Raw genomic sequence first — 27,099 nt, forward strand, 5'->3', positions numbered from 1 at the left:
CTCAATAACTCACTGTTTTAAATTTGGAGTAATTAAGTTGATGTAACTGAGATCAGAATCTGGCCCCACATTCCTGCATAGTAAAATAACAGGCATTTAGGTACCAAGATACATTTGGGGATCTTGGCTTCCTCAATGAGTGAGATACCTGTGAGGATATGGGCCTCTGATACTAGTTCTGTGATGTCTGTAAGGCAAGGGTAACAGTCTGGTATTAGCTGCATCTCTAGTGAATATCCTTTGCTGAGATATTTATGCTAGCCGTAAATGTTATGTAGCTTTTCACATTTCTTTGTAATGTAATCTTTATTCAGACTGTGGCAGCCTCAGGCAGCATTATTGCTGAATTGTTTAAAGAATGGTGTCTCTGGTATATTGAAGTGGCCCATATTGGAGAATGGGGAGTCTAGGAGTTTGTCTACACTAGAAATGCTGCACTGCTGTAGAGTTTCAGGGTAGACACTCACTGCAGTGATGGGTGCGGTTCTCCTGTTGGAGTAGTTAATCCACTTCCCCAAGAGGCAGTAGCTAGGTCAGTGGAAGAATTCTTCTGTCAACCTCGTGCTGTCTACACCGGGAGTTAGGCTGGCTTAACTTCATCGCTTAGGGGTGTGGATTTTTCACATCCCTGAGATATAGGTATCCTAATGTAAGTTCCCAGTGTAGACCAGGCCTTAGGAAAGTACAGTTTAAGTCTGAAAAGTTTCAATTCAGTCCAACCAATTGATATTAAATATTTCTATTTAGGAATGTCAAAAAAGTGTTGACATTTTCAGTTGAATGAAATAAGTGCTTAGACACTTCCAAATGGAAAATTTTCGGAACTTTGTGTTCCACAAAAAGTTCAATTATCCTCTTTTTGTCCTAATTCAGGATGAAAAAAAATGTCCAAAAGAGATAAATTCTGGTTCTTGTTTATTTCAAGCAGATGAGTCAGAGTTTGCTAAATTATTTTTCATTTACCATTAAAATGACAGGCTTGAAAATGGGATATACTCAATGAAACTGATCTTCTGGTTTGTAACATTGTTCACAGCCATCACTCTAGCTGTTTTTGTCAACTATATTAAGTTGCTTTTATTGTCAAAACCAGTTTTTAAAGAAGGTGATCATATAGACTAAATTTCCATATATGCTACATACATTTTGAGCACACAGGCAATGGCATTACAAGTTTCTCCAATCTACTTCACCGGAGCATATCAACTGTGACTTGCAGAAACCAGCTATAGTCAAGAAGGTAATTCATTGTTCATACACCTGCAGTTCATGTTCTATAGTCATTACAGCTTGAAGCTGGCTGAAAATTTGTCAGATTTTTCTTAAAAAATGTGAATTTTTTTTGCAATATTTTTTCATTTCTTCACCAGCTCTGCGTCAGATGAAAAGGATATTAGACACACCAACTTCAAACTACGACTTTGAGATGAAAAACTATTAACTCCCCTGAACTATCCAGTTCCCTGATGGCCAGTTTCTATAAATAAAGCTCATTTTCCTAAGTAAATAGAAAAACTATGGGTGTGACAAAAGTGATTCTCTAGAGAAGCTGATATTGCTGACCACTGTTGGAAATTCACGATGCTTCTTGTTAGTGGGGGAGGGTGACACCTGCTATAATGATAACCTAATTAAAAAGGAAAATAAATGTCAGAGGAATGTCTTTCTAATGAAGATGCTGAGGACTATTTCTCTTCCCTTGTCTACTCTGCTACTGGTATGATTGATTAAGACATTGTATTTAATCTAGAAAAATCACAGGATACAATAAAAATGTTATAGGAATATTTCACATTATAGGTGGCACAGATAGTAATCCCTACAGTTAGAGATGCCCAAAGCTTTCCATTATAAGACCCTGTTTAGTTTCTTATAACTGCAAAATTTTGAGCATTTAAGCTGAAAATTTCCATACCAGATGTCTCCCTCAGGTGCGTGTGGTGGTATGTGTTTTAATTTTAGCCAAAATGGTGGTGGTTTCTCCAAATGAGGATAGGGAAAATATATTTTTTCCCTAGTAAAAATTTCTTACCATTCTCTTGAAAATCTCTTCAGCCTCCATGATTTGAAGCAACAGTTTGACATTTGGTAAGATGGACACTCTAATGTCAAGGATGTGCTTTTGCTGTCTTTGTTTGGGTAAGATATAAGGCTCAACAAATCTGTTAGCACGTGTTCACTAAAGACTTGTTAGAAGCTTGCAGTTAAATTTTCCAAACAAATTTTCTGTAGTGAGCATGCTTCAGGCTGGCACTGCAGGGGTTGAGCAAATATTTCTTTGTGATTGTGCTTCCCAGCTACTGAGGGCCAGTATGATGCCAGGAACTGAGGAGACTCTCTCCTATGCTCTCAATGTGCCTGTTGTTGGCACCCAGGAAGTGAGCAAGAGGAGAAGCAGTCTGGCTGTAATGTAAAAGGGTGGGGAATTGATCTTGTGGGGAGTGATGAGACTGGGACAAAGGGCTGGGGGATGTGGTCTGGACCTGGAATGTGGAGTCAGGTGGGGAAACTGAGAAACTACCAGGGCCGGAGCAGGGTTTGGGACAAGGATCTTGGGTGGGGAGGGACTGGGATGGGGGGAGATTTGGGGGAGGAGTGAGACTGAAATGTGGTGGCTGGGGGAGGGATACTGGCTAGGCTGAGTAACCAGGAAGGCACCTGGGATTTAAATGAGGAGCTTGGTGGAGGTACAAAGTATACTGAGGCTAGGATGACGAACTGAGAGTGGTGGGGCTGGTGACTGCAGAGACTGTCCAAGACAATCTATGGCCATAGGCAAAACTTCAGGGTGACTCTCCTCTCCTATAACAGAGGTTCTCCACTGGGAGGTGCAATTCCTGGAGCAGGTGCATCAGACTTTCAGGGTTTATGTCAAGCCTTCTGATGGTTGGGTGATTGGGCGGGGCGACATGTCAGGTCACAGTGCCACTCACTCAGGTTTGGCCTGACTGCCTGTCGTCATGACAGGGAGTGGATGGGCCAAATTGGAGTGAGTGGCATTGCAACCTAGTGCACAGAGTTGTAATACCATTCAGATTTGGCTGAGCTGCCCCTGGTGTCCTAGGCAGAATCTGTCACCCTAGGCAGCTGCCTAGTTTAATTATATCTAGAATGGCCCTGGGCGACTCAGAATAGGATGAGGAACTGTGAGTGATGGGGATGAGTCTGAGATGAGGTTGCATTCAAAAGTTAGAAAATGCCTGAAACCTTAATTCAGCCCCCTTGTGTGTGCATTATGATACTGCTTGTAGAGCAAGGAGAGCAGAGTGGCAGTGAGGGAAGGACTAATGGAGGTGCTGCAGACAGGGTAAAAGAACCAGGAGTAGGAGTTACCACCCATCTGGTAACTCAGAGGATGCATCATGGAAGGTTGGCACTGCTTTGAGCAGGGTGTTGGACTAGATGACCCCCTGAGGTCTCTTCTACCCCAAATCTATGATTCTAAGGCAGCTTCAGGGATGAGAAACCCACACATAGGGTGGCAGGCAGCCAGCTGAAGCTCTGCTCTGGAGGGAGTGAGGGTTTGAGGCTGCTTTACAGTCTGCTTCAACTAGTGTGGCAGTTTGAGGTAATTCTGGCCCCTCTTTGGTCTTGGGTTGAGTAGGTCCAAAGGTTGGTCCAGGGATTCTCGTTGGTGGCTCCGTATTGGTTAACATCCTTCTTGGGGGATTACAGCCCTCCCCTCACTTTTTAGATCCCTGGGCAAGTGAGTGTCCTAGTGTGTCGGGGGGCCCTTCTAAGTGGAGAAGCAAGAATCTGTAATTCAGTGGTCTACTTGTCCATTGGTCCTGGGCATAACAATGCATAGACAAGTATATCCTCCCTCCAGAGGTATATCCCCTCTGTGGCTTGTGCAGTTTGTGGCTTCCTTCATCCCCCCCCCCCCCCCCCCCCCCCCCCGGCCTCACCTCCTGCATAGAGAAGGAGAGCAGGCTGGGACTCTGGCTTCCAGTCACGGTCCCTTGGCAGGCCTCAGAGCGTACAGGCTTTCAGACCCACTTTCAGGTTAATAGTCCACTGGGACCGTTGTGCCTGTTTTGAAGCACACTGGACTAACATTGTCACGTAGTTTTGCCCCAATTAAGTAAAAGTTCTAAATAAAATTGCAGCCTCTGCATTTTGCCGTATTGTGGTGTCTGTGTTTCATTGCTTCTGTGTCCTCAGTAATGAGCTGATCTTGTATCTTGGCTTTGACAGCTCATTTGGCAAGCTATAAGGGCGTGTGTTGGGGCTAGCACATTCATACAAAAGCGGCAATGTAAATTATACTATAGGCACCCAAGTTTCATAACTTGTGTTTGGGGAAAATAAACTAGTGCCACAGAGATGTTTAAAGAAACAATCATGACTTTGTCAAACTGCCTTTTTATAAGATATGAAAGACCTCCACTGTCAGTGTGTCTCCTTCCCAATGACAAGGTGAAAGACGAGAGAGATACTGACTGAACATAAGACAGGGAAATCTGAAAATATTGCACACACAAATCCTAACAGGCATGACATTTTTTTGAAGTTAATTGCACAGAACTCTCCACCATGCAAGTGCTCGCACTTAAACCCTTCATATATGTGCATTTCTAATTCGTGGGAGAAATGTGTTAAGTCTAGAGCATTGCACAGGCCAACTCAATATTTGACATATCAGGCAACATGCTGTATGCACTGTTTCTATATTTTGAAAATTGTGATGGAAAAATCAGTGACATTTAATCTTCATAAATAATGTAAGCATTCATTGTAGTCAGTTACATTGTTTTCAGCTGTCCAAATATTTTAGATACCACCAATCAAATTCTTAGATAGGGGTTCTATTGTTTCTCTTTCAAACAGACTGCTGAAATGAGATGCAAACCACAGAAGCTTTTGTGGGGAAAAATCTAGTGGGGCTATGGAAGATGGGATTTGAAATGCTGTTGCTCTCTAGAGTGCTGTGCTCATTAATTGAATGCTAATGAGTCCACAGTTATGGCCTTGCTATTGGACCTAACAAGAAAGTTATTTGTCATTGCTGTAAAGACTGAAAGAAGAGATAAATGAATTATGTTATCTGTTTGTTGTTTGTGGACACTGAATGATGCTATTTGAAACAGGGTACAACATTGCTCAAATTGTGGAAAAACCTCCTGGGACTTGAGGCAAGAAGTAGAATGTGAACCTTGCCATGTGCTAGTCAGTACTGAATAGAGGGAATACTGAATGAGCCTCCTTGCTTAATAGTTTTTGGGGATATTAAAAATCAGTCTCCTCCAATTGTTCTAATAAACTTGTGTTTAGTTAGTGTGACTATATAAAATATGTAATCTAGTCTACATTTTGGGCAGGACATTGACTCATTAGAGCACTGCTAAGAGGAATGACTTGGGGCAAAGGGGATGGAAATGTATCCAGATGTTTTCCCCTGAAGAATGGGGAGTCCTCAGGAGGCTTAACACAGGTATAGTGAGCTTGATGCCATGCACGCTCTTACCCTAGGTGTAGTGGATGATCCTGAGCAGGCCAAAGATGTAGATAAAAGATGAACTGGAGAGTGAGGGACTTGAGTGATCCCTAGCTGGTGGATCTGTTCGTGGAGAAACATGCTAGCCAGTGTCACTTAAAGCAGTCCTTTGGCTGCATCCCAGCAGGGAAGGTTTAGATCCTCATTTCCTCGTTCAGTCCCAGTTGCAGGTCCTGAACTGAATTCAGTTTTAGTCAAATATTGGGATATGACTTTGTCCTCTACTACATCCCCCTATTCCAGTGCCCTATCTGAGTAGTTGGGGTGAGTGTTGTCAAATGCATTAAGAAAGAAAGGAAAGCACCAACCTTCCAGAATCCATGGAGCTAGCACTTAAAAAGTTGACATTTATTGAAATGAACTATTTGGTGGCTTCTTATAAATAATCACTATACTAATGGAAATCAGGACTAGATATCATCATTTTGAAAAGAAGCTTGGGTTAAATTTCCAACAAGTATTTGCACATGCTCATGAAACAGAGTACTTGAGTGAAGGTGGGTTTGAAAATTTGGTCCTAATAAACTTCCAAAAGCCATGTTTGCTATGACACCTAAAGCATAGTAGCAATAACAAACCAGTGTTCTGCATTAATTCCTTGAGCATCAATTTATTTTGAACTGAAAAGGTCATGAAATATATTGTACTATAACATACCCTAGCAAACTTTGAAAGAATTAGTGTATTTGGCATATATCCAGAATGATATATAGTACTGTTTCCCTTGACTTAGTGTTTTGTATGATGGGCTGGCCACCTCCCAGGGATGTCACTGAGCCTCTCCTGCTCCACCAGCCTGCCTTTCCACTCCCTGTTTTGCTGAATTAGGCTTTCTGGCCTCTTGCAGCGCGCGCGCACACACACACACACAGGTAGGGCCACACCCAGATGCAGCCACAGACTGAAGTCAGTTCTGTGTGAGAGGACACCGCCAGCACTCACGTGCACACTCCTTTTGGGAGAAAAACCCAAAATAATACTGTCTTGCACTGTATAGAAAAATCTGCAGAGTGCAAGCTCATAAAAATCCATCCTCTTCCTCAATGTGAAGAAAGAGATGCATGATGGTTCTCCCCCCCCCCCCCGGTTTAGAAATTACAGAAACTGGGTTTAATAATAAACACGATACAAGTATATGAACCACAAAAGGGTTAAAGGGATAGCAAACAGAACAAAGCAGATTATCTGACTAAATAAACAAAAAACACAGAATGAGCTTAACACACTAGATAGGTAGGATATAAATTAACAAATTCTCACCCTGAGCGATAAACAGGCTGGCAGACTCTTAAGGCACAAGTTGCTTTGGCTTTCCCAGGTTTTCTTACACAGGTTAAAGATCTTAGCCTGGGACCATCACTTCTCACAGTTCAGTCTTTGTTCCTTAGGTGTTTGTTATTGTAGGGCGAGTGAGGTCCACTCATGTTATCATTGTCATAGATTCATAGATATTAAGGTCAGTAGGGACCATTATGATCATCTAGTCTGACCTCCTGCACAATGCAGGCCACAGAATCTCACCCACCCACTCCTCTTTTATATTGTGCCCCCACCGCCACTTGCTGGAAAGCTTTTTTTTTTTCCTGTGACCTCGGTCAAACGGTTCCCATTGTATAGAGCTATCTCTGAGAGGTTTCTATTGCACACAGTTCCTGGGGTTATCCTTATGCTTGTGTGCATTTCTTCATTAAGCCACTAACATTGTTTAGCATCATCCAATGTAGCACATTTGAAATACAGAGACATGGTCAATATTCTCAGCTTCAGATACAAAAATGATACATGATAAACACATTCATTAAATTATAACCTTTCCAATGATCTCTTACAAGACCCATCTTGCATAAAGTATATCCAGTAATACCATATTCATATCATAACCATATTTCCATAAAGCATATGGGGTATAATGCTACATTTTGGTTTTTGTTTTATTTTTTTCAGGTTCTGAAGCAGTTAAAGTACAAGCAAACATTTAATAAATAACACTGACAAGGTGACATCAGTTAAAATAAAAAAAAATATTTTAAGCTCAAGAGGAGGGACATTTTGGCTATTTTGGTACAGTACTTTCACATCACTCAGATCTTCATTTTACAAAAAGCCTTTACAATTCATCTTAAAAGTAGTGCTCTTAACAGTTTAAGACCTTATCTAAACCCACTCTAGTATCTTTATGAAAATCTTACCTTCTCTATTGTGCTAGTCTTGCTACATATTCTAAGATACAAATATCCAAGGACAACCTGAAGTTTTGTTCTTTCCCTTTAATAATGGGAATCTGTTTCTTTGCTAATGTTCAGATGGCAAATTTTCACTTGCATCAACATCCTAGATAACAGCTTTTTTCCTTCTAATATGTTACATGTCGGGTAAAGTCACTCTGGTGTGGAGAGCCTACGTGGGGTGCATATTCCATTGAAGTCAAACTTAAATTCTGCATAGGCCTTGTATAGTCTCTCTGCACACGAATGAACTCCATCCTTCCTTGCTGTACCCTATCCACAGCTCACTTGCCCCACCCAAAAAAAGTGAAAGATCTGCTATGTTGTTTGAAAATGTATATTTGATATGATTTTTGAGATATATTACTAATATCAATTTTATAATTTAAGAAACATTGACTTCAGGTACCTGATTTGATCTGCATTTTGGGGGTTAAGAGAACTCCTAGACAATCTTTATTTCATCTTCTTCCTGATCTTACTACAAAATATCTTGATGTGCTGTTTTTCTGCATTTTTATCTAATCAACTAAACAAATATAAATAATTCAGTTGTCTCAATGGCTTCAGGGCCCTTTTGGAGATGTTTAATTACTTATGCAAATATGTTCCTAAAATAACGTGAATTTTCTTATCACCCCATATTTTCCGATGGCCATGAAAAATACAGAAATCTCATCTGTTTGTGGAATGACTTATAAAATACAGAGGAAAAACAGTAGCTTTAGTGCTTAAAAATGTGCATTAGCTTGGTTATGCTCTATACCTTTTGTTTACTTGCTAAGATGTATTGTGTTGGCAAATGTGTTTATATTCATGAAAATTCTCTGCCTTGGTTATTTTCAGCTAATGCATTCATATGTTACATCTCTTTCGGTGCTGCATCAGTTAGTTTTCTTATTTGTAGTTATGCTTTCCAAAGGCGATATGATTTTGACCCCTACCTGAAAGCATGGGTATCTTCTTTCAAATTCACACTTCTTTCAGTGCGTTTCTATAAAGTCATGCCTTACCACTAAATAGAGTGGGTGGTCATGTCAGAAACGGTGTATTGGTGTATTACATCGGTAAATGGTTTAAAGGGAAACTGAACAGAGAGGGAGATGGTATTTGTATATTTACTTTCTGAAGCAGGTGTAATATCACATTTGTCTTCTAGTCTGTCTTGATTTTAGACCTTCACTCTGCAAAGCCTTATGCATATGAATAACTTAGTTCATGTGCAATCTCACGGAACTCAACTGAAATAGTCACGAGTAAAATTGAACACTTAAGACTTTTTTGCATGGTTAGGGCCTTAGTTCTGTGGGGAGGGATTATATCTTCTTGATTGTGTATTGCTAAGATCATGCTTAGTGCTTATTAAACAATTTCTTTTTAATTCACTCAGCATGTATTCACTGTCAATTTTGAAACTGTAACTGATTCCCTTGAGGTTGATCACTTGGCTATAGAAGTACAGGCATGCACATGTTGGTCATTTTAGATTTAGTCAGGTGATTATGTCTGTAGCCTGTATGTTGCTGAGAGCTCAAGGCACTGTCAGTACTCATAAATACATACATTCATATAAAAAGGTCACATAAAAGATCTTCACACTCTCAATAATCTTATCCCACTCCCTTCACTTCAAAACAAATATTTTATCCCACTTCCCAATTTATCTGGGAACATAAATGAACTTTTTAGCTTGTTTTGTCAGCCGCTAGGCTGTGACACCACCAATGTGGGACACTAATTCTATAGCTGAAGATCATTCATTGAGAATGCACTGTCACCTCTCACTTAAATCAGAGGCCTACTAGCACAAGTACCTCAGCTGGTAGTTTTGTATGCATAAGGCCTACAAAACTGGGTTCTTGATAAGATATATGCAAGGAATTAAATTTTCAATGCTGTCATAAAGTGTGCTTACCCCTTGTGCATTATTGTATCATGGAGGAAAGAGAAGGTGCTGCTTATTCACTGTGTCATCTAGGCTTGGTCACTCACCAAACAAATATACAGAGCAAAAAACAAAATGATGCCATCCAAGTTAAACTATGATGATGATATTTTGTGTAGTGACCAAATCCTCAAATGATACCTAGAGGCAACATAGCCTAGCAGATAGTGCACTGGACTGAGTTTCAGGAGATATGGGCTCTATTCCAGGTTCTGTCGGTGGGCTGCTGGGTGACATTGGACAAGTTACTGACTTGCTTTGTGCCTCTGTTTCCCCATCTATTGAATTATGCTGACCTTCTTTGGAAAGTGTTTTAAGACCTACTGATGAAAAGTGCTATATATGAGTTGGGTTATTTTTATTGAAGTATGTGTAATTAGTTTCCTTACCTTTTCAAGTAAGGGATATGTTGAAATCTTTTAATTAAAAAAACATTGCTCTAACTTTCCTCTTTTGGGAAGTCAAGGGTTTTGGTTTTAATATGTTAGCTAGAATGCTGTTCGAAAATATCTAATTATGAGCAGTAGCCCAGACTATCATTATTTTTGTTTCCGTATACTCCATTTCCTTGTGCTGGCTACCACCATAGCAACTTTATTCCTGCCAGAAGGGCAGAAATTCCGTTTCCTACTGGTGCTTCAATTGGTGCTTCTCTGTAAATTGGCTTCTGTCTGGGGATTCAGGAGAGTGGTACAACTATAATCTCTTTCAAGGAGTCAAATAGCTCACCTCTGAATACCTATAAAGTGAAAGCCCTCCAAGTATTTGACTCTGTGTGTGTTAGGTAAGTAGACTTTTCACAGAGAAAATAGTCCAGGAGATCACAATATGAGGGCTCATCCAAGCCAGCTCTTTATATGCTATTTTTGTAAAATGGCTGGGAAGCAGTTCTGATGGACAAAGAATGTCACTTCAGTATCTGCCAACCTAGGAATTATTCAAACGAATATGGAAGGGCTTTTATTGATTATTATTGATTATTATTTTTGGAAGGGTTAATTCTAAATCTTCTAATTCTACCAAACCTGAAGTAGAATCTCTCAGATTTAATTGCTGATGGTCTTTTAAATTATGTGGGCAAATTTCATGCATGCAGGTATAATGTAAAATTTCCGATTGTGGCTTTTTATCAGTAAGCTTCAGAGAAATCAGACCTGATAAACATACAGTGGTTCATCAGACATTGAACACTAATTGTCTTGTCTTGTCTTGTCTTGTCTTTGATGTTGAGATCAGAAATGATTATAATGATTCCATCAACAGCGTCAAAAAGTATATATTGTTGTTTTGTGATGTGGGCAATTCGCTACTGAAAGTTCTGTTTAAGTCCAAAGGGTAGACATGGACTTCATGCTCCAAAGGTGAAAAGCTTTATTTAATGAGCCTTCAAATACATCTCCCTTTCTGTGCTTTGAAACAAACAAAAAGGCTTCATATGGCATCCTACTGTTTAAAAGAGGTAGGGGGTGGGGTGGAAATCCAATCTCAAGACAATTTTCTGAAACCAGAAGGAAAACAATGCAATTGCCGAGAAAGCAATCACACTTTTTTTTGATACTACATGTCTTGATTTTTAATAGAGAGAGCTTTATCTCTCAAGACACAATTTGGTATTCAATATAATATTTTTGGAGACTACAAAGAACTTTCAAATGGCTTTGTTAGGATTTCAAAATCAGGTAATTTCAATATAAAAAAAACTGTTATAGGGGACAAACCTTTCAGTACTGCAAAATGTAAGATCTATTTTCTTGCTGGCATATACAACTATGTATAATATTAAACATATGTATGGACTAGGTATGTGTGTATACCAGTACTTTCCAGTATTTAGTTCCCTTTTGGTCTACCAGTAAGCACAGAGAGATTCCCTGAGTTATGATATTCCTTTTTGAAGATAAGATAAAATTTTGGTAAGATATATAAGAGAAAATGTTTTCTCCACAGAAACTATATCCATTAGTAGCTAAGCTAAACAGCATTATTAGGGATTTTTAGGTCATGTAGGGGAAGTAATAGGAAACCAAGAATATATCTTTTGCTATATTTGTGCATGCACATCTATCTAATTGTATCTTATAAAACAATAGTGAATGGCATTGCTGGGAAAGAATATCCAATCTACAGAAGCTAGAATTTCATTTTACTCCATGACCTTGAGAGCAAAATGAATGTTAACCATTTAAATTTCCTCAATCATTAATACAGCTGCTGATTCCTTATCTTGTTATCTTCCGTATTGTTTTGTCTATTGTGTCCTAGTTTATTTTAGATTTCCATGTGCTATGATTTTACACAGTAAATTATCTAAAAATAAAACTAGTTGTTTACTGCTTTGAGATATATCTTAATCAGCCAGCTGAATGGAAATATATCTTGTCATGTCATACAGCTGACATACCTTAATGCTCTATCATGTTGCATTTTTGAAAATGCCACATTGGGGAAAAAATTCATAGTGTTTTGGGAGCAATCTAATCCTACTTGCTGACAGCCTTTAAATATGGTCCATTATACTTCTGGTAGAAGCAGAGAATAAGATTCCCTTTTTAAAGTTATTCAGTTCGTGCATGTGTGACCAGAAACAGGTCTATCTGCCTTTTGTTTTGCTGCCTACCAAAAATATACATTTTTTTACAGGAAAAGGAGGGAGGGGGGTCATCACAAAAGATCTATTATTTAATAGCTCTATCCTTCCCCACCCCTGAAATATTCAGATGTTCTTTTTGTCTTAGCATGGCTAACTGCATGGTTCTATAGAGCTATAAAGATACTATGTGTAATAGTTGATTGACTGAGGTATAAATGAGCTGTCATTTAAATATCAAGGATTCATAATTTCATTATAGATGTTTGAAATCTCATAGGTTTTATTACTGTCAGCATCCTAGTAAATTATAAATGAGTCTTACTCAGTGTTTTAGCATAAATAAGATAGAACTGATTATGGAGGCATAACACCCAACATTTCAGTAAGCATTTTACAAGTTTTTTAGGTAATCACCTTACTGAAGGATTGGTTGTTGTTGTGTTTTTGTTTGTTTGGGGGGAGGTGTGTTGTGGTTTTTTTTTTTTTTTTTTTTTAAATGTCACGAAATGCAGTTTGGGCCAAACTCTGTGGAGAGGTAGTGGATGCACCAATAAAGCAGCTGCGGTGGCTGGAGTCGTCATGTCTTTGTAAGGAAATATAGATGAAAGCCTGGCTCTAGTGAAGACAATGGTAAAATTCCATTCACTGCAGTGGGGATAGGATTTCACACTATACCTGCAGAGGGAATCTGAGGAGCTTTGGTAAGGGACAACCAGTTCTGCCCTTGTACCAAATCGGGCAGGTCTAGGTAGGACATCTTGCATTGCTAACCATGCTAGCCTGCCCTCTCATAGGCTATAGCACCTACAGCCACATTATAGCTACCCCTACTGTTAGGGTGCACAGAAGAGCTTGGAAATGGACTCATTATGCTCTCATTCTTCTTTCGTGCACCTGCACAGAATCAGCTATAATTTGCCCCGAAAGTGGCTGTGCTTTAAACAATAAAGAATATTGAGGTAGCTTGATGACAATTTACCTACTACCTTTATATTGCAGAAACACAGAAGACAGTGGAAGTTACCAAAGTCCAACATCTGTGTGCTATTGCTTTTTTGGTGCTAAGACCCTGGCTGTGTGCAGCATGACAAACCTTATCCAAACCTACAATCTAGACTCACTGCTCCAGATGAAGGTTTGTGCGTATACCACCAAGTTTCATGCCAATGTGCCCTGGGGGAAATTCCTTCTTAAACCCAAACTTTGAAATCAGTTAAACCCCATGCATATGACACAGACTTACCATAGCTTCTAAAGTTAATTGTACCCCAAAATTAGATCTGCTCAGAAAATGGAATTTCCCCTGGGATGAAAATTCCAATATTTTGAAATTGATCAGATCCTTTTGACATTTTCAAATTTGAAATATTTCAGAATTTCTAGTCCACAAAATAGTTCAAGATTTGGTTTTCAACCTAAATTGAAACAAAAAAAAAATCAAACTATCTTCTTAAAGTCAAAACATTCTAATATAAAATATGTATGCTACATATATGCTTTAACAAAATTAAAATGTGAAACAAATTACAAGTAAAAGTTGAAACAAACCATTAAAGTCAGAATGAAACAAAATTAGAGACAAAACAAAGTCAAAACAAAACACTCCATTTCTATTTCAAACTGTTCAGAAATTCTCCTGTCGGACGTTGCTGAAATTGATATGTTTCCATGATTGTATGCAGTATTGTAGCCATGTCAGTTCCAGGATATTAGAGAGACAAAGTGGATGAGGTAATATCTTTCATTGGACCAAATTCTGTTGGTGAGAGAGGCAAGTTTGAGCTACACAGAGCTCTTCTTTAGGTCTGGGAAAGGTACTGAGAGATTCCCAGGTTTGAAGTGTAGCTCAAACTTGCCCCTCTCACCAATAGAAGTTGGTCCAGTAAAAGATATTACCTCATCCACTTTATCTGTTTACATTTAGATTTCAACAAAACAGCATTTTCAGATGACAATTTTTTTTGAAAAATTTTTGATCAGTTGTACCCAAGATACCACTAATATCTGGAAAATTGTCACTTTCCCCACCGAAAAATTGAATTAGCCACCGTCTCTAGGAGCAAAGATTTCCGGGGTGTGGGGGGGGGAGACATCAACTCTTTGAATTTCACCTAAACTTTAGTTTTTAAACAAAATCTTCCAGGAGGATCCATTGTTGCAGCTTAAATAAAATAGATGCTTACTCAAGTCTGTCGTTCCTACCAGTGCAGGTATTTCTGAATGCAATGAAATGCACATCCTTCCTCCTACCCTTGACACATTCTGTTCTCCAACATCCTTTTATCTCACCTACAGCACAAAATTTTCCCTTCTTGAAGTTCTGCCTCCAGGAAGCAAGACTTCAGAAAATAGCAGTTGACCTTATGGTATCACCCCTATGGATATAAAATAGAAAAGATATTTTGACAGCTTGCAGTATGAATACTCTGCAATATAACCTAAGTTGTTCCCGAGGAACTTGGGATCATTTCACATGCAATAGCACTAATATAGAGTTTCAGAGTAACAGCCGTGTTCGTCTGTATTCGCAAAAAGAAAAGGAGGACTTGTGGCACCTTAGAGACTAAATATGTCTTGGCATCTGTCTTAAAATATATGAATTGTGATTTAAGATCTATGATAAAATATTGCACATTCAGTAAATTTGAAGCACCAGTTCTCTCCTGGCCAGAGAGCAGAACAAATAGAAAAGGCATGAGAGAGCAGTTTGACAACTTGAAAGGCGTATGCCAGGAATGCACTATGTTGTTGATTCAGTATACCTCTTTAGTCTTCATATTAAAATGTAAATGCAAATTGCTGTGATAGCAGATTTTATAGCTAAGTAAAGTATGTGCTGCTGGTCTGTGCCTGAGGAATCACTCTAAGATTTAGCAATGTGAGAGGCTGAAGCTGTTGAAAACTTCCAAAAGCAGGAAATAAAAAGGGAGAAGATTGCAGATGAAAGCAGTTCAGAGGAACTCCTTAAGTACAGATGTTTAAGAGCTCACCAAGTAGAATAGATATTTATTTTCCCGAGATCTCAAACTCAGCCTGTGCTGTCATCTTGGATTTGTACTCCCTGTAAGGAACATCTCTGAAAGCAATCTTTCCCGTAAAGACCTAGGACTATGCTGATTGACACTTCAAAGGTCAGTCCCAGAAGAACTGTGTTTCAATCAATGCTAAAACCAGCTTTGAATTTTTGATCATTAACCCATGAGTGCCAAATCTTCATGCTTGTTCAGGCATTTTACTAGCTTCTCTCAGGTGTTGGAGGAAACATTCATGGCATTGTCAAACTGTAAGTGAAAGTGGGAAAATATTCACAGCAAGTGGATTTTGAATTGCTAAACTTGAGTACTCATGCCAAAAACCTGATTCTAAGAATTGTGTTCAATCTGGAAGAGAATCATAGAATCATAGAATCATAGAATATCAGGGTTGGAAGGGACCTCAGGAGGTCATCTAGTCCAACCCCCTGCTCAAAGCAGGACCAATCCCGAATCAAATCATCCCAGCCAGGGCTTTGTCAAGCCTGACCTTAAAAACTTCCAAGGAAGGAGATTCTACCACCTCCTTAGGTAACGCATTCCAGTGTTTCACCACCCTCCTAGTGAAAAAGTTTTTCCTAATATCCAACCTAAACCTCCCCCACTGCAACTTGAGACCATTACTCCTTGTCCTGTCCTCTTCTACCACTGAGAATAGTCTAGAACCACCCTCTCTGGAACCACCTCTCAGGGAGTTGAAAGCAGCTACCAAATCCCCCCTCATTCTTCTCTTCTGCAGACTAAACATTCCCAGTTCCCTCAGCCTCTCCTCATAAGTCATGTGTTCCAGACCCGTAATCATTTTTGTTGCCCTTCGCTGGACTCTCTCCAATTTATCCACATCCTTCTTGTAGTGTGGGGCCCAAGGCTGGACACAGTACTCCAGATGAGGCCTCACCAATGTCATAGAATCATAGAATCCTAGAATATCAGGGTTGGAAGGGACCCCAGAAGGTCATCTAGTCCAACCCCCTGCTCAAAGCAGGACCAAGTCCCAGTTAAATCATCCCAGCCAGGGCTTTGTCAAGCCTGACCTTAAAAACCTCTAAGGAAGGAGATTCTACCACCTCCCTAGGTAACGCATTCCAGTGTTTCACCACCCTCTTAGTGAAAAAGTTTTTCCTAATATCCAATCTAAACCTCCCCCATTGCAACTTGAGACCATTACTCCTCGTTCTGTCATCTGCTACCATTGAGAACAGTCTAGAGCCATCCTCTTTGGAACCCCCTGCTCAAAGCAGGACCAAGTCCCAGTTAAATCATCCCAGCCAGGGCTTTGTCAAGCCTGACCTTAAAAACCTCTAAGGAAGGAGATTCTACCACCTCCCTAGGTAACGCATTCCAGTGTTTCACCACCCTCTTAGTGAAAAAGTTTTTCCTAATATCCAATCTAAACCTCCCCCATTGCAACTTGAGACCATTACTCCTCGTTCTGTCATCTGCTACCATTGAGAACAGTCTAGAGCCATCCTCTTTGGAACCCCCTTTCAGGTAGTTGAAAGCAGCTATCAAATCCCCCCTCATTCTTCTCTTCTGCAGACTAAACAATCCCAGCTCCCTCAGCCTCTCCTCATAAGTCATGTGCTCTAGACCCCTAATCATTTTTGTTGCCCTTCGCTGGACTCTTTCCAATTTATCCACATCCTTCTTGTAGTGTGGGGCCCAAAACTGGACACAGTACTCCAGATGAGGCCTCACCAGTGTCGAATAGAGGGGAACGATCACGTCCCTCGATCTGCTCGCTATGCCCCTACTTATACATCCCAAAATGCCATTGGCCTTCTTGGCAACAAGGGCACACTGCTGACTCATATCCAGCTTCTCGTCCACTGTCACCCCTAGGTCCTTTTCCGCAGAACTGCTGCCTAGCCATTCGGTCCCTAGTCTGTAGCGGTGCATTGGATTCTTCCATCCTAAGTGCAGGACCCTGCACTTATCCTTATTGAACCTCATCAGATTTCTTTTGGCCCAATCCTCCAATTTGTCTAGGTCCTTCTGTATCCTATCCCTCCCCTCCAGCGTATCTACCACTCCTCCCAGTTTAGTATCATCCGCAAATTTGCTGAGAGTGCAATCCACACCATCCTCCAGATCATTTATGAAGATATTGAACAAAACGGGCCCCAGGACCGACCCCTGGGGCACTCCACTTGACACCGGCTGCCAACTAGACATGGAGCCATTGATCGCTACCCGTTGTGCCCGACAATCTAGCCAGCTTTCTACCCACCTTATAGTGCATTCATCCAGCCCATACGTCCTTAACTTGCTGACAAGAATGCTGTGGGAGACCGTGTCAAAAGCTTTGCTAAAGTCAAGAAACAATACATCCACTGCTTTCCCTTCATCCACAGAACCAGTAATCTCATCATAAAAGGCGATTAGATTAGTCAGGCATGACCTTCCCTTGGTGAATCCATGCTGACTGTTCCTGATCACTTTCCTCTCCTCTAAGTGCTTCAGGATTGATTCTTTGAGGACCTGCTCCATGATTTTTCCAGGGACTGAGGTGAGGCTGACTGGCCTGTAGTTCCCAGGATCCTCCTTCTTCCCTTTTTTAAAGATGGGCACTACATTAGCCTTTTTCCAGTCATCCGGGACTTCCCCCGTTCGCCACGAGTTTTCAAAGATAATGGCCAAGGGCTCTGCAATCACAGCCGCCAATTCCTTCAGCACTCTCGGATGCAATTCGTCCGGCCCCATGGACTTGTGCACGTCCAGCTTTTCATAATTGTCCCTAACCACCTCTATCTCTACAGAGGGCTGGCCATCTCTTCCCCATTTTGTGATGCCCAGCACAGCAGTCTGGGAGCTGACCTTGTTAGTGAAAACAGAGGCAAAAAAAGCATTGAGTACATTAGCTTTTTCCACATCCTCTGTCACTAGGTTGCCTCCCTCATTCAGTAAGGGGCCCACACTTTCCTTGGCTTTCTTCTTGTTGCCAACATACCTGAAGAAACCCTTCTTGTTACTCTTGACATCTCTTGCTAGCTGCAGCTCCAGCTGCGATTTGGCCCTCCTGATATCTTTCCTACATGCCCGAGCAATATTTTTATACTCTTCCCTGGTCATATGTCCAACCTTCCACTCCTTGTAAGCTTCTTTTTTATGTTTAAGATCCGCTAGGATTTCACCATTAAGCCAAGCCGGTCGCCTGCCATATTTACTATTCTTTCGACTCATCGGGATGGTTTGTCCCTGTAACCTCAACAGGGATTCCTTGAAATACAGCCAGCTCTCCTGGACTCCCTTCCCCTTCATGTTAGTCCCCCAGGGGATCCTGGCCATCTGTTCCCTGAGGGAGTCAAAGTCTGCTTTCCTGAAGTCCAGGGTCCGTATCCTGCTGCTTACCTTTCTTCCCTGCGTCAGGATCCTGAACTCAACCAACTCATGGTCACTGCCTCCCAGATTCCCATCCACTTTTGCTTCCCCCACTAATTCTACCTGGTTTGTGAGCAGCAGGTCAAGAAAAGCGCCCCCCCTAGTTGGCTCCCCTAGCACTTGCACCAGGAAATTGTCCCCTACGCTTTCCAAAAACTTCCTGGATTGTCTATGCACCGCTGTATTGCTCTCCCAGCAGATATCAGGAAAATTAAAGTCACCCATGAGAATCAGGGCATGCGATCTAGTAGCTTCCGTGAGCTGCCGGAAGAAAGCCTCATCCACCTCATCCCCCTGGTCCGGTGGTCTATAGCAGACTCCCACCACTACATCACTCTTGTTGCACACACTTCTAAACTTAATCCAGAGACACTCAGGTTTTTCCACAGTTTCGTACCGGAGCTCTGAGCAGTCATACTGCTCCCTTACATACAGTGCTACTCCCCCACCTTTTCTGCCCTGCCTGTCCTTCCTGAACAGTTTATAACCATCCATGACTGTACTCCAGTCATGTGAGTTATCCCACCAAGTCTCTGTTATTCCAATCACGTCATAGTTCCTTGACATCACCAGGACCTCCAGTTCTCCCTGCTTGTTTCCAAGGCTTTGTGCATTTGTATATAAGCACTTGAGATAACCTGTTGATCGCCCCTCATTCCCAGTATGAGGCAGGAGCCCTCCCCTCACAGACATTCCTGCCTGTGCTTCCTCCCGGTATCCCGCTTTCCCACTTACCTCAGGGCTTTGGTCTCCTTCCCCCGGTGAACCTAGTTTAAAGCCCTCCTCACTAGGTTAGCCAGCCTGCTGGCAAAGATGCTCTTCCCTCTCTTCGTAAGATGGAGCCCGTCTCTCCCCAGCACTCCTCCTTCATGGAACACCATCCCATGGTCAAAGAATCCAAAGCCTTCTCTCCGACACCACCTGCGTAGCCATTCGTTGACTTCCACGATTCGACGGTCCCTACCCAGGCCTTTTCCTTCCACGGGGAGGATGGACGAGAACACCACTTGCGCCTCCAACTCCTTTATCCTTCTTCCCAGAGCCACGTAGTCCGCAGTGATCCGCTCAAGGTCATTCTTGGCAGTATCGTTGGTGCCCACGTGGAGAAGCAGGAAGGGGTAGCGATCCGAGGGCTTGATGAGTCTCGGCAGTCTCTCCGTCACATCGCGAATCTTAGCCCCTGGCAAGCAGCAGACTTCTCGGTTTTCCCGGTCAGGGCGGCAGATAGATGACTCAGTCCCCCGGAGGAGAGAGTCCCCAACCACCACCACCCGCCTTCTCCTCTTGGGAGTGGTGGTCGTGGAACCCCCAACCTCAGGACATCGCATCTCATGCCTTCCAACCAGCGGAGTCTCCTTCTGCTTTCTCCCCCCAGACATAGACAGAGAAAGGTAACATCACCTGTGGTATGCAGTGTTGTTGTAGCTGTATTGATCCCAGGATATTAGAGATAATCTTTTATGGGACCAACTTCTGTTGGTGAGAGAAAAAAGCTTTTGAGAAGAACTCCATGCAAGTTGGAAAGCTTTTCTTCTCTCTCACCAACAGAAGTTGGTCCCATAAAAGGTATTACACACACACACACCCATCCTTGTCTTCCTCATATAGGACAGATTCGTACGAAGCTGCTCCGTTTTGTTCTAATAATGCAAAGTAGCTGAAAACCCATTTTGACTTAATGTTGGTGAATCTAGTCCAATATCTCCAGTCAAGAATAACCAGCATAGCATGAAGTTCACATACTAATACTTTCAATGAACTGTGCAAGCATAATCTACAGACCAGAGAGGTATTTGCCAAAAGTATTTGGTGAATGATTTCACATAGCATATAAATTCAAGAATACTACAAGTTCTTCTTTACCAAGAAGAGGTGAAATATATCAAAGTATTCATTCAGTATTAGGAAATACCTTCCACTGAATTTTACTATCCTAGACAAAGCATGTTGCAATGGAGTTTTAATCCCCACACCAAATTCACATGGATTAATTTTAGTCATACGGTTCTTCTGCTTAAACACCAAGAAATGGCCCTTCCCTTTCTCTATGAAACTAGAAAAGGAGTACTTGTGGCACCTTAGAGACGAACAGATTTATTTGAGCATAAGCTTTCGTGAGCTACAGCTTCATACGTTCTGAATGCATCCGATGAAGTGAGCTGTAGCTCATGAAAGCTTATGCTCAAATAAATTTGTTCGTCTCTAAGGTGCCACAAGTACTCCTTTTCTTTTTGCGAATACAGACGAACACGGCTGCTACTCTGAAACCTGTCTCTATGAAACTATAAGGTCATTGCATTGCATCTGAGCTATTTCCCAAGTGTATGCGTTTGGTGTGTGGGGTTTTTTTTTTTTTTTTTTTAATGTTTTAATGCTAAGTAATTGAGACACAGAAACTTACCAAAAGGATCAGATTCTTGCTCAGCCTGTAGCAGCTCTGTATTGCTGTGGTGTCCCAATATACCTCAGCTAGCCAATAATGGCCAGATTTTCAAAGCACTCAGCAGCATCCATTAAGAACAAAGGGAGTTGCAGAGCGTCTTGAAAATCTGGATATTAATTGCCCATGCTTTGGGTTGTCATATAGAGCTCATAGCAGCTACTATACCTCTCCCTTTTGATCCCTGGTAAAGGGTATGTTTGGGACAAAAAGGGAAGTACCTACAATATTTATGTGCCTTTTGCAATCCCTGGCTGCTAGAAGAGGATCACTAGTAGCCAGCACAGTTTTCAACAACCTTCAGACTGCTCTAATCTGAGGCAAAGGACAGGCCTATTATTAAGCCATATGGGGACTGGGTTAGGAGGGCTCAAACAAGACTGTTCATATGTATATTTCTGAGTGTCACAAGCTGGCTGGTCCTATAAGAGAAACTGCGTTCAGTCTTGCCAGTGACCTTGCAACCCAGTGAAAACTAGTAAACACAGCTGAATGTGACAGGGTGACTTCATTATAATGAATGACCACAGATGCAGGGAATCAGGGACTGCTTTAAAGCAGCTGGGAACAGAGTTTGTTGGGGAGGGACCCCAGAGCTGGCTGGCTTGCTCTTGATTGAGGGTCTACAAAAAGGCCCACAGGGAGCAGGTTAGACTTCTGTGGGGGAGCACTGAGGTAGGGCCTACATGGATCGGGGGAATCCTTAAGGTAAGTTACCATAGTATTTGGGGCAGGGATACAGTTGGGGAATCCTGGTAGGGAGGTACCATGATAAGAGAAGCTCTTTAGGGGCCAGGAGAAGAGGCTAAGAAGCAGGGAGGCACAAGACACACACAAAAAATGGTTAGTTTGGGTATTTGTTTTGGACTTTCAGTTGGACATTTGTTAACCTGGAAGGCATTTCATATGACTTGCCCAGAGAGCCCGATCACAGAAGACTCACAGAGAGACAGGCCACCAAAGGGCTGAGGAAGTTGTCAAAAGGTGGCACAAGATTCCTGCAATGCTACCTCCAGGCAGGAGGGTACACTGCTAATGGCGAATATGCACCATTACCCTTACATTTTCTCCAGCTCTACATAGCTGACCACTCCATTCCCCACTAAGTGATGGGCACCCATCAAAAAAACCAAGACTCACTTCTATTCTTCCTTTTCCAGAGCAGTGTTCAACTCTTGCCATCTCATCATCATCTTTTCTTCTTACAGCAAACCAGAAAGCATATCGGCATACAGGAAGCTCTTGGCTCTGTTGCAAGAAATGACAGGTTTTTTTGTGTGTGTGTGTGTGTGTGTGTGTGTGTGTGTATGAATAGATTCATGGAATATAAATTTTATATTTTTCATTAAGTACACTAAACATACCTCTCCTGGGGAACTGTTCTGGTCATCTTTCTCTGCTAGAAAACAGAGATTTCTTACTAAAATAAGGATTTATACTAAAAAGGAATGTGTAAAGAAAAGTAGACAAGGACAGAGTGAAGTAACAGCGTGTGTTACTTACCTACTGCACCTCTGATAACTGATTCAAGTTGAGGTAGCCTCATTCTAAGTATGCAGCTACCAGCTATTTTCTACTGCACATACCCCATTTTGAAATGTTCGGAATTTCAAAAAACAATGGATTTAAAACAACTAAGCTAGCACAGCATATACTGTTCTTTGGTGAAAGATTTCAAGTCTATTTGAATTTTCAAAGATCAGATGTTTTTGAGTTATTTCCCCCCAAAAAATATGGGGGGAAATTTCATTTCCCCATCCTCCTGGATCTTACACAACCTTTCAAGAAAGACGTTTTCAGACATGGAAAATTTCAACCCAAAATGTGTATAAAGGCACATTTAAAAAGTTCATGCTGGTTTGAGAGAAATCACCAGTTTCAACGCTATTCTCAATACTAAATATTAGGGCTGTCAAGCGATTAAAAAAATTAATCATGATTAACTGTGCAATTAAAATATTTAATTGCAATTAATCACATGATTAATTGCACTGTTAAACCATAATCGACGACCATTTATCTAAATATTTTTGGATGTTTTCTACATTTTCACATATATTTCAGTTACAACACGGAATAAAGTGTACAGTACTCACTTTATCTTTATTACAATTATTTGCAACGTAAAAAAACAAAAGAAATAGTATTTTTGGATTCACCTAATACAAGTACTGTAGTGCAATCTTGTTATGAAAGTTAAACTTAAATGTAGTATACATAGAAAAAAAAAAGCATTCAAAAACAAAAAAAAAATGTAAAACTTCGGAGCCTACAAGTCCACTCACTCCTACATCTTGTTCAGCCAATCGCTAAGAAAAACAAGTTTGTTTACATTTGCAGGAGATACTGCTGCTTGCTTTTTGTTTACAAGGTCACCTGAAAGTGAGAACAGGCATTCCCATGGCACTGTTGTAGCCGGCGTCACAAAATATATACGTGCCAGATGCGCTAAAGATTCGTATGTCCCTTCATGCTTCAACCACAATTCCAGGGCACATGCGTCCATGCTGATGACTGGTTCTGCTCGATAACAATCCAAAGTAGTGTGGACTCACGCATGTTCATTTTCATTATCTGAGTCAGATGCCATCAGCAGAAGATTGACTTTCTTTTTTGGTGGTTCAGGTTCTGTAGTTTCCGCATTGGAGTGTTGCTCTTTTAGGACTTCTGAAAGCATGCTTCGCACCTCGTCCCTCTCAGATTTTGGAAGGCACTTCAGATTCTTAAACCTTGGGTTGAGTGCTGTAGCTATCTTTAGAAATCACACATTGGTACCTTCTTTATATTTTGTCAAATCTGCAGTGAAAGTGTTCTTAAGATGAAGAACATGAAGTTATAGCAGTTTCAAACATCCGAAACTGCTATAACATGAACTATATGGCAGAATGCTGGTAGAACAGAGCAGGGGACATAAAATTCTCCCCCAAGGAGTTCAATCACAGATTTAATTAATGCATATTATTTTTTTAATGGGCATCATTAGCATGGAAGCCTGTCCTCTGGAATGGTGGCCGAAGCATGAAGGGCCATATGAATGTTTAGCATAACTGACACATAAATACCTTGCAATGCTAGCTACAACAGTGCCAGGCAAATGCCTGTTCTCACTTTCTGGTGACATTGTAAATAAGAAGAGGGCAGCATTCTCTCCTGTAAATGTAAACAAACTTGTTTGTCTGTGCGATTGGCTGAACAAGATGTAGGACTGAGTGGACTTCTAGGCGCCGAAGTTTTACATTGTTTTGTTTTTGAGTGCAGTTATGTAACCAAAAAAAATCTACATTTATAAGTTGCACTTTCACAACAAAGAGATTGCACTACAGTACTTGTATGAGGTGAATTGAAAAATACTGTTTCTTTTTTGTTTTTACAGTGCAAATATTTGCAATCAAAATATACACTTGATTTCAATTATAACACAGAATACAATATATATGAAAATGTAGAAAAAAGATCCAAAACACTAAACAATAGAATACCAGTTGAAATGTTTTAAACGGTGCGATTAAAACTGTTATTAATTACGATTATTTTTTTATCGTGATTAATTGTGAGAGTTAATCGCATTACTTAACTGATCAACAGCGCTACTTAAAATGGCTAAATACATCTAAATCCAATAATATCTGTAGAACTAGGATAATACTTAAGTACATTCACTGTATGCTTTGGGATGATCTCTTTATGTGGAGATGAGGAGTTGTTCTAGGTAATACCTTTTTTTACTCTATTAGATGTACTGTGGAATGAAATAGGAAAAACAGTGGAATCAGTTAATAACCTATTTGATGTTAGTATATTTTGTTATGTAACCAGCAAATACTTTGGAAGCAGGATAAATACCTTCATATTACTGTCTTGTTTTCCAAGGAGATATCATTCTATCTTGACTTATTTCTCATACATTCTCCTTAATCTGATACTGTGGTAACCCACAAACTATGCATCGGGGAATAAATAAAATAATGCAGAGGGGGAAAAAATGTACTGTTCAGTCAATATAGTAACAGACAATTTATTCAAACCGTTTAGTAAATCCAAAGGTGAAAAATCCCTGACAAATATATCTGTTTTCACTAATTTGTTGTTTGAGATCCAGGCCATACTTATGTATAGGAGCAAGAATTATTCTTTAATAATTAATAACTTTCACAAGTTTAAAAAGGGTAATATCAGTCAAGGTTCTGCACTTTTCAAAGTCCATTTCACAGCATGACCAATATTGATTAGAAATAATGTTTTTTTCCCCCCAAAAAATGTTTATAACTAGCCAGTTTAGAAGGATAGTGACCTTTAGAGTCTGATTATCTTGGAATCTATGCTGATTTTGTGTCTGTGAGTAGATATAAAATGTCAAATAGTTCCAAACTTACAAAGCTAAGGAAAATAACCTCATTGTAAATGTTGAAAAGGACAGCGACCAGTTTTAACTCCTTTAAGGATCTCAGCATGTCATAAGAAAAGATGCTGAGTAGCCTTCCTCAAAAAGCTATAAAACACTAGAAACACCTTACTGTTCCCAATGCTCTTCAGAAAATCTGGTTTTCATGAACAGCTGTTCGCTCACAAATACATGGTTAAATCAGGGCACAGGCCTGAAGTCCCTGCCTAGTAATAGTACCCATAATAGCCATTGTGAAACACTGTGTGTCCCCCTAATTCTTTGGGACATCTCATCCTATTGTAGTTTATTTCTTGAATTTATCTAATATGTACCTCCTAAATGCCACAAAGGGAAACTTCACCTTTTTTGTTTCAAATTCTTCCTCCCTTTCCTGCCTCTGCAAGGCCTGACTAATGAGTTTTGCAAAGAGTTTTTTCATGATGGGGCTGATGAGAATATGATCCTCCCAGGCCCAAGAGAGCCAAGGGAAATCCTAACAGGGGCTGCTCTGTGCTCAAAACTTAGATGCTGGGGAGAGGTTTGGCTGGAAGATCCACAGAGTCACAGATCTATCTGTGACCCACATAGCTCACCCTTTGCCTTAAACCCCCATATGCTACCCTAACGAAGTATAACTTCATGAGGAGAGACATACTTAGATTGGCTCTTGCAGTGGAACTGCACCAATTTTACACTCTTTCAAAGCCAAACTTACCCTTGGTTGTAAAGTAGTTGAGGCAGATTTTGGTCTTTAGTACATACCAGAACCTTATAGCACAATATCAACTATAGGCCATATTTATGGCCGGTGTGAGTGATTACAGGTCGATGGACTTAAATGTCTGTGCCAACAGTGGATTCAGCCTAGTATCTTAATGGAGCACATGGGTGGAACTTGATGATGGGGAAAATGTATCACTATGTTGTGCCCACTTTATGCTAACATAGCATTTCTCTCCCTCCCCGCTCCAGGTGCAAAGAACTTCCCTGTTCAATGCATAGCCAACTCTGCCTGTTCCACAGAAACTCTGGGTGCTGGAAATATTCCAGGACATGTCAGGGGTAGAACAAAGATGAACCAGAAGATGGAGGGAGGGATATATCATAGGTTGGAGGGGCTGCAGCTAAAGCAAACCTGTGTATTCACTGCTCTCATTAGCCCCATAGGAGCTGTGGCAGCCAGGAGACCAACTTAAAGGAGTACAATGGTTGCCCTTGCTTGTGCCAGGGGACAAATTGGTGCCTGCAGCCCTTTAAAAGCAGAAATGCAAATTGCGCCTCTCCAGTCTCCACACTGGCACAGTGATTAATCTGGCCCCATATGTTACCATTTTTGATAATGCCTCTCTCCAAGGCTCAGTTTTGCTTCACTGACTTCAGTAGCCATCTTTTGTTCCCAGTGATTGCATTCAAGAAGCGGGATTGGGCCCCTAACAAATGTAAACTTTTGACAAATAACTAGCATGAGAACATAGGCAGTTACAGTTATTAAATTAGTGTGTGTCTATCGGGGTCTGGGCATAATTCTTACATATTAACATATTTTGTTAATATGTAAGAATTATGCTAATTTTAAATTTTGTAAGATACACTTCTTTCTTGCTG

General features: G+C 40.8%; 1 long non-coding RNA gene across 2 annotated transcripts in view; it reads left to right on the forward strand.

Annotated features, from left to right (window-relative positions):
• The window catches only part of LOC122462549, a 39,053-nt gene extending 12,249 nt beyond the window's left edge, over window positions 1–26,804 (forward strand). For both annotated transcript variants that reach the window (XR_006285176.1, XR_006285175.1), the window contains exons 2-3: window positions 13,257–13,392; window positions 26,467–26,804. This is a non-coding gene — a long non-coding RNA (uncharacterized LOC122462549). The remainder of the gene's footprint in view (window positions 1–13,256; window positions 13,393–26,466) is intronic.
• Window positions 26,805–27,099: the final 295 nt, after the last annotated feature.

The sequence above is a fragment of the Chelonia mydas genome, chromosome 12 (assembly GCF_015237465.2).
Source record: "Chelonia mydas isolate rCheMyd1 chromosome 12, rCheMyd1.pri.v2, whole genome shotgun sequence".
Classification (NCBI taxonomy): domain Eukaryota; kingdom Metazoa; phylum Chordata; order Testudines; family Cheloniidae; genus Chelonia; species Chelonia mydas.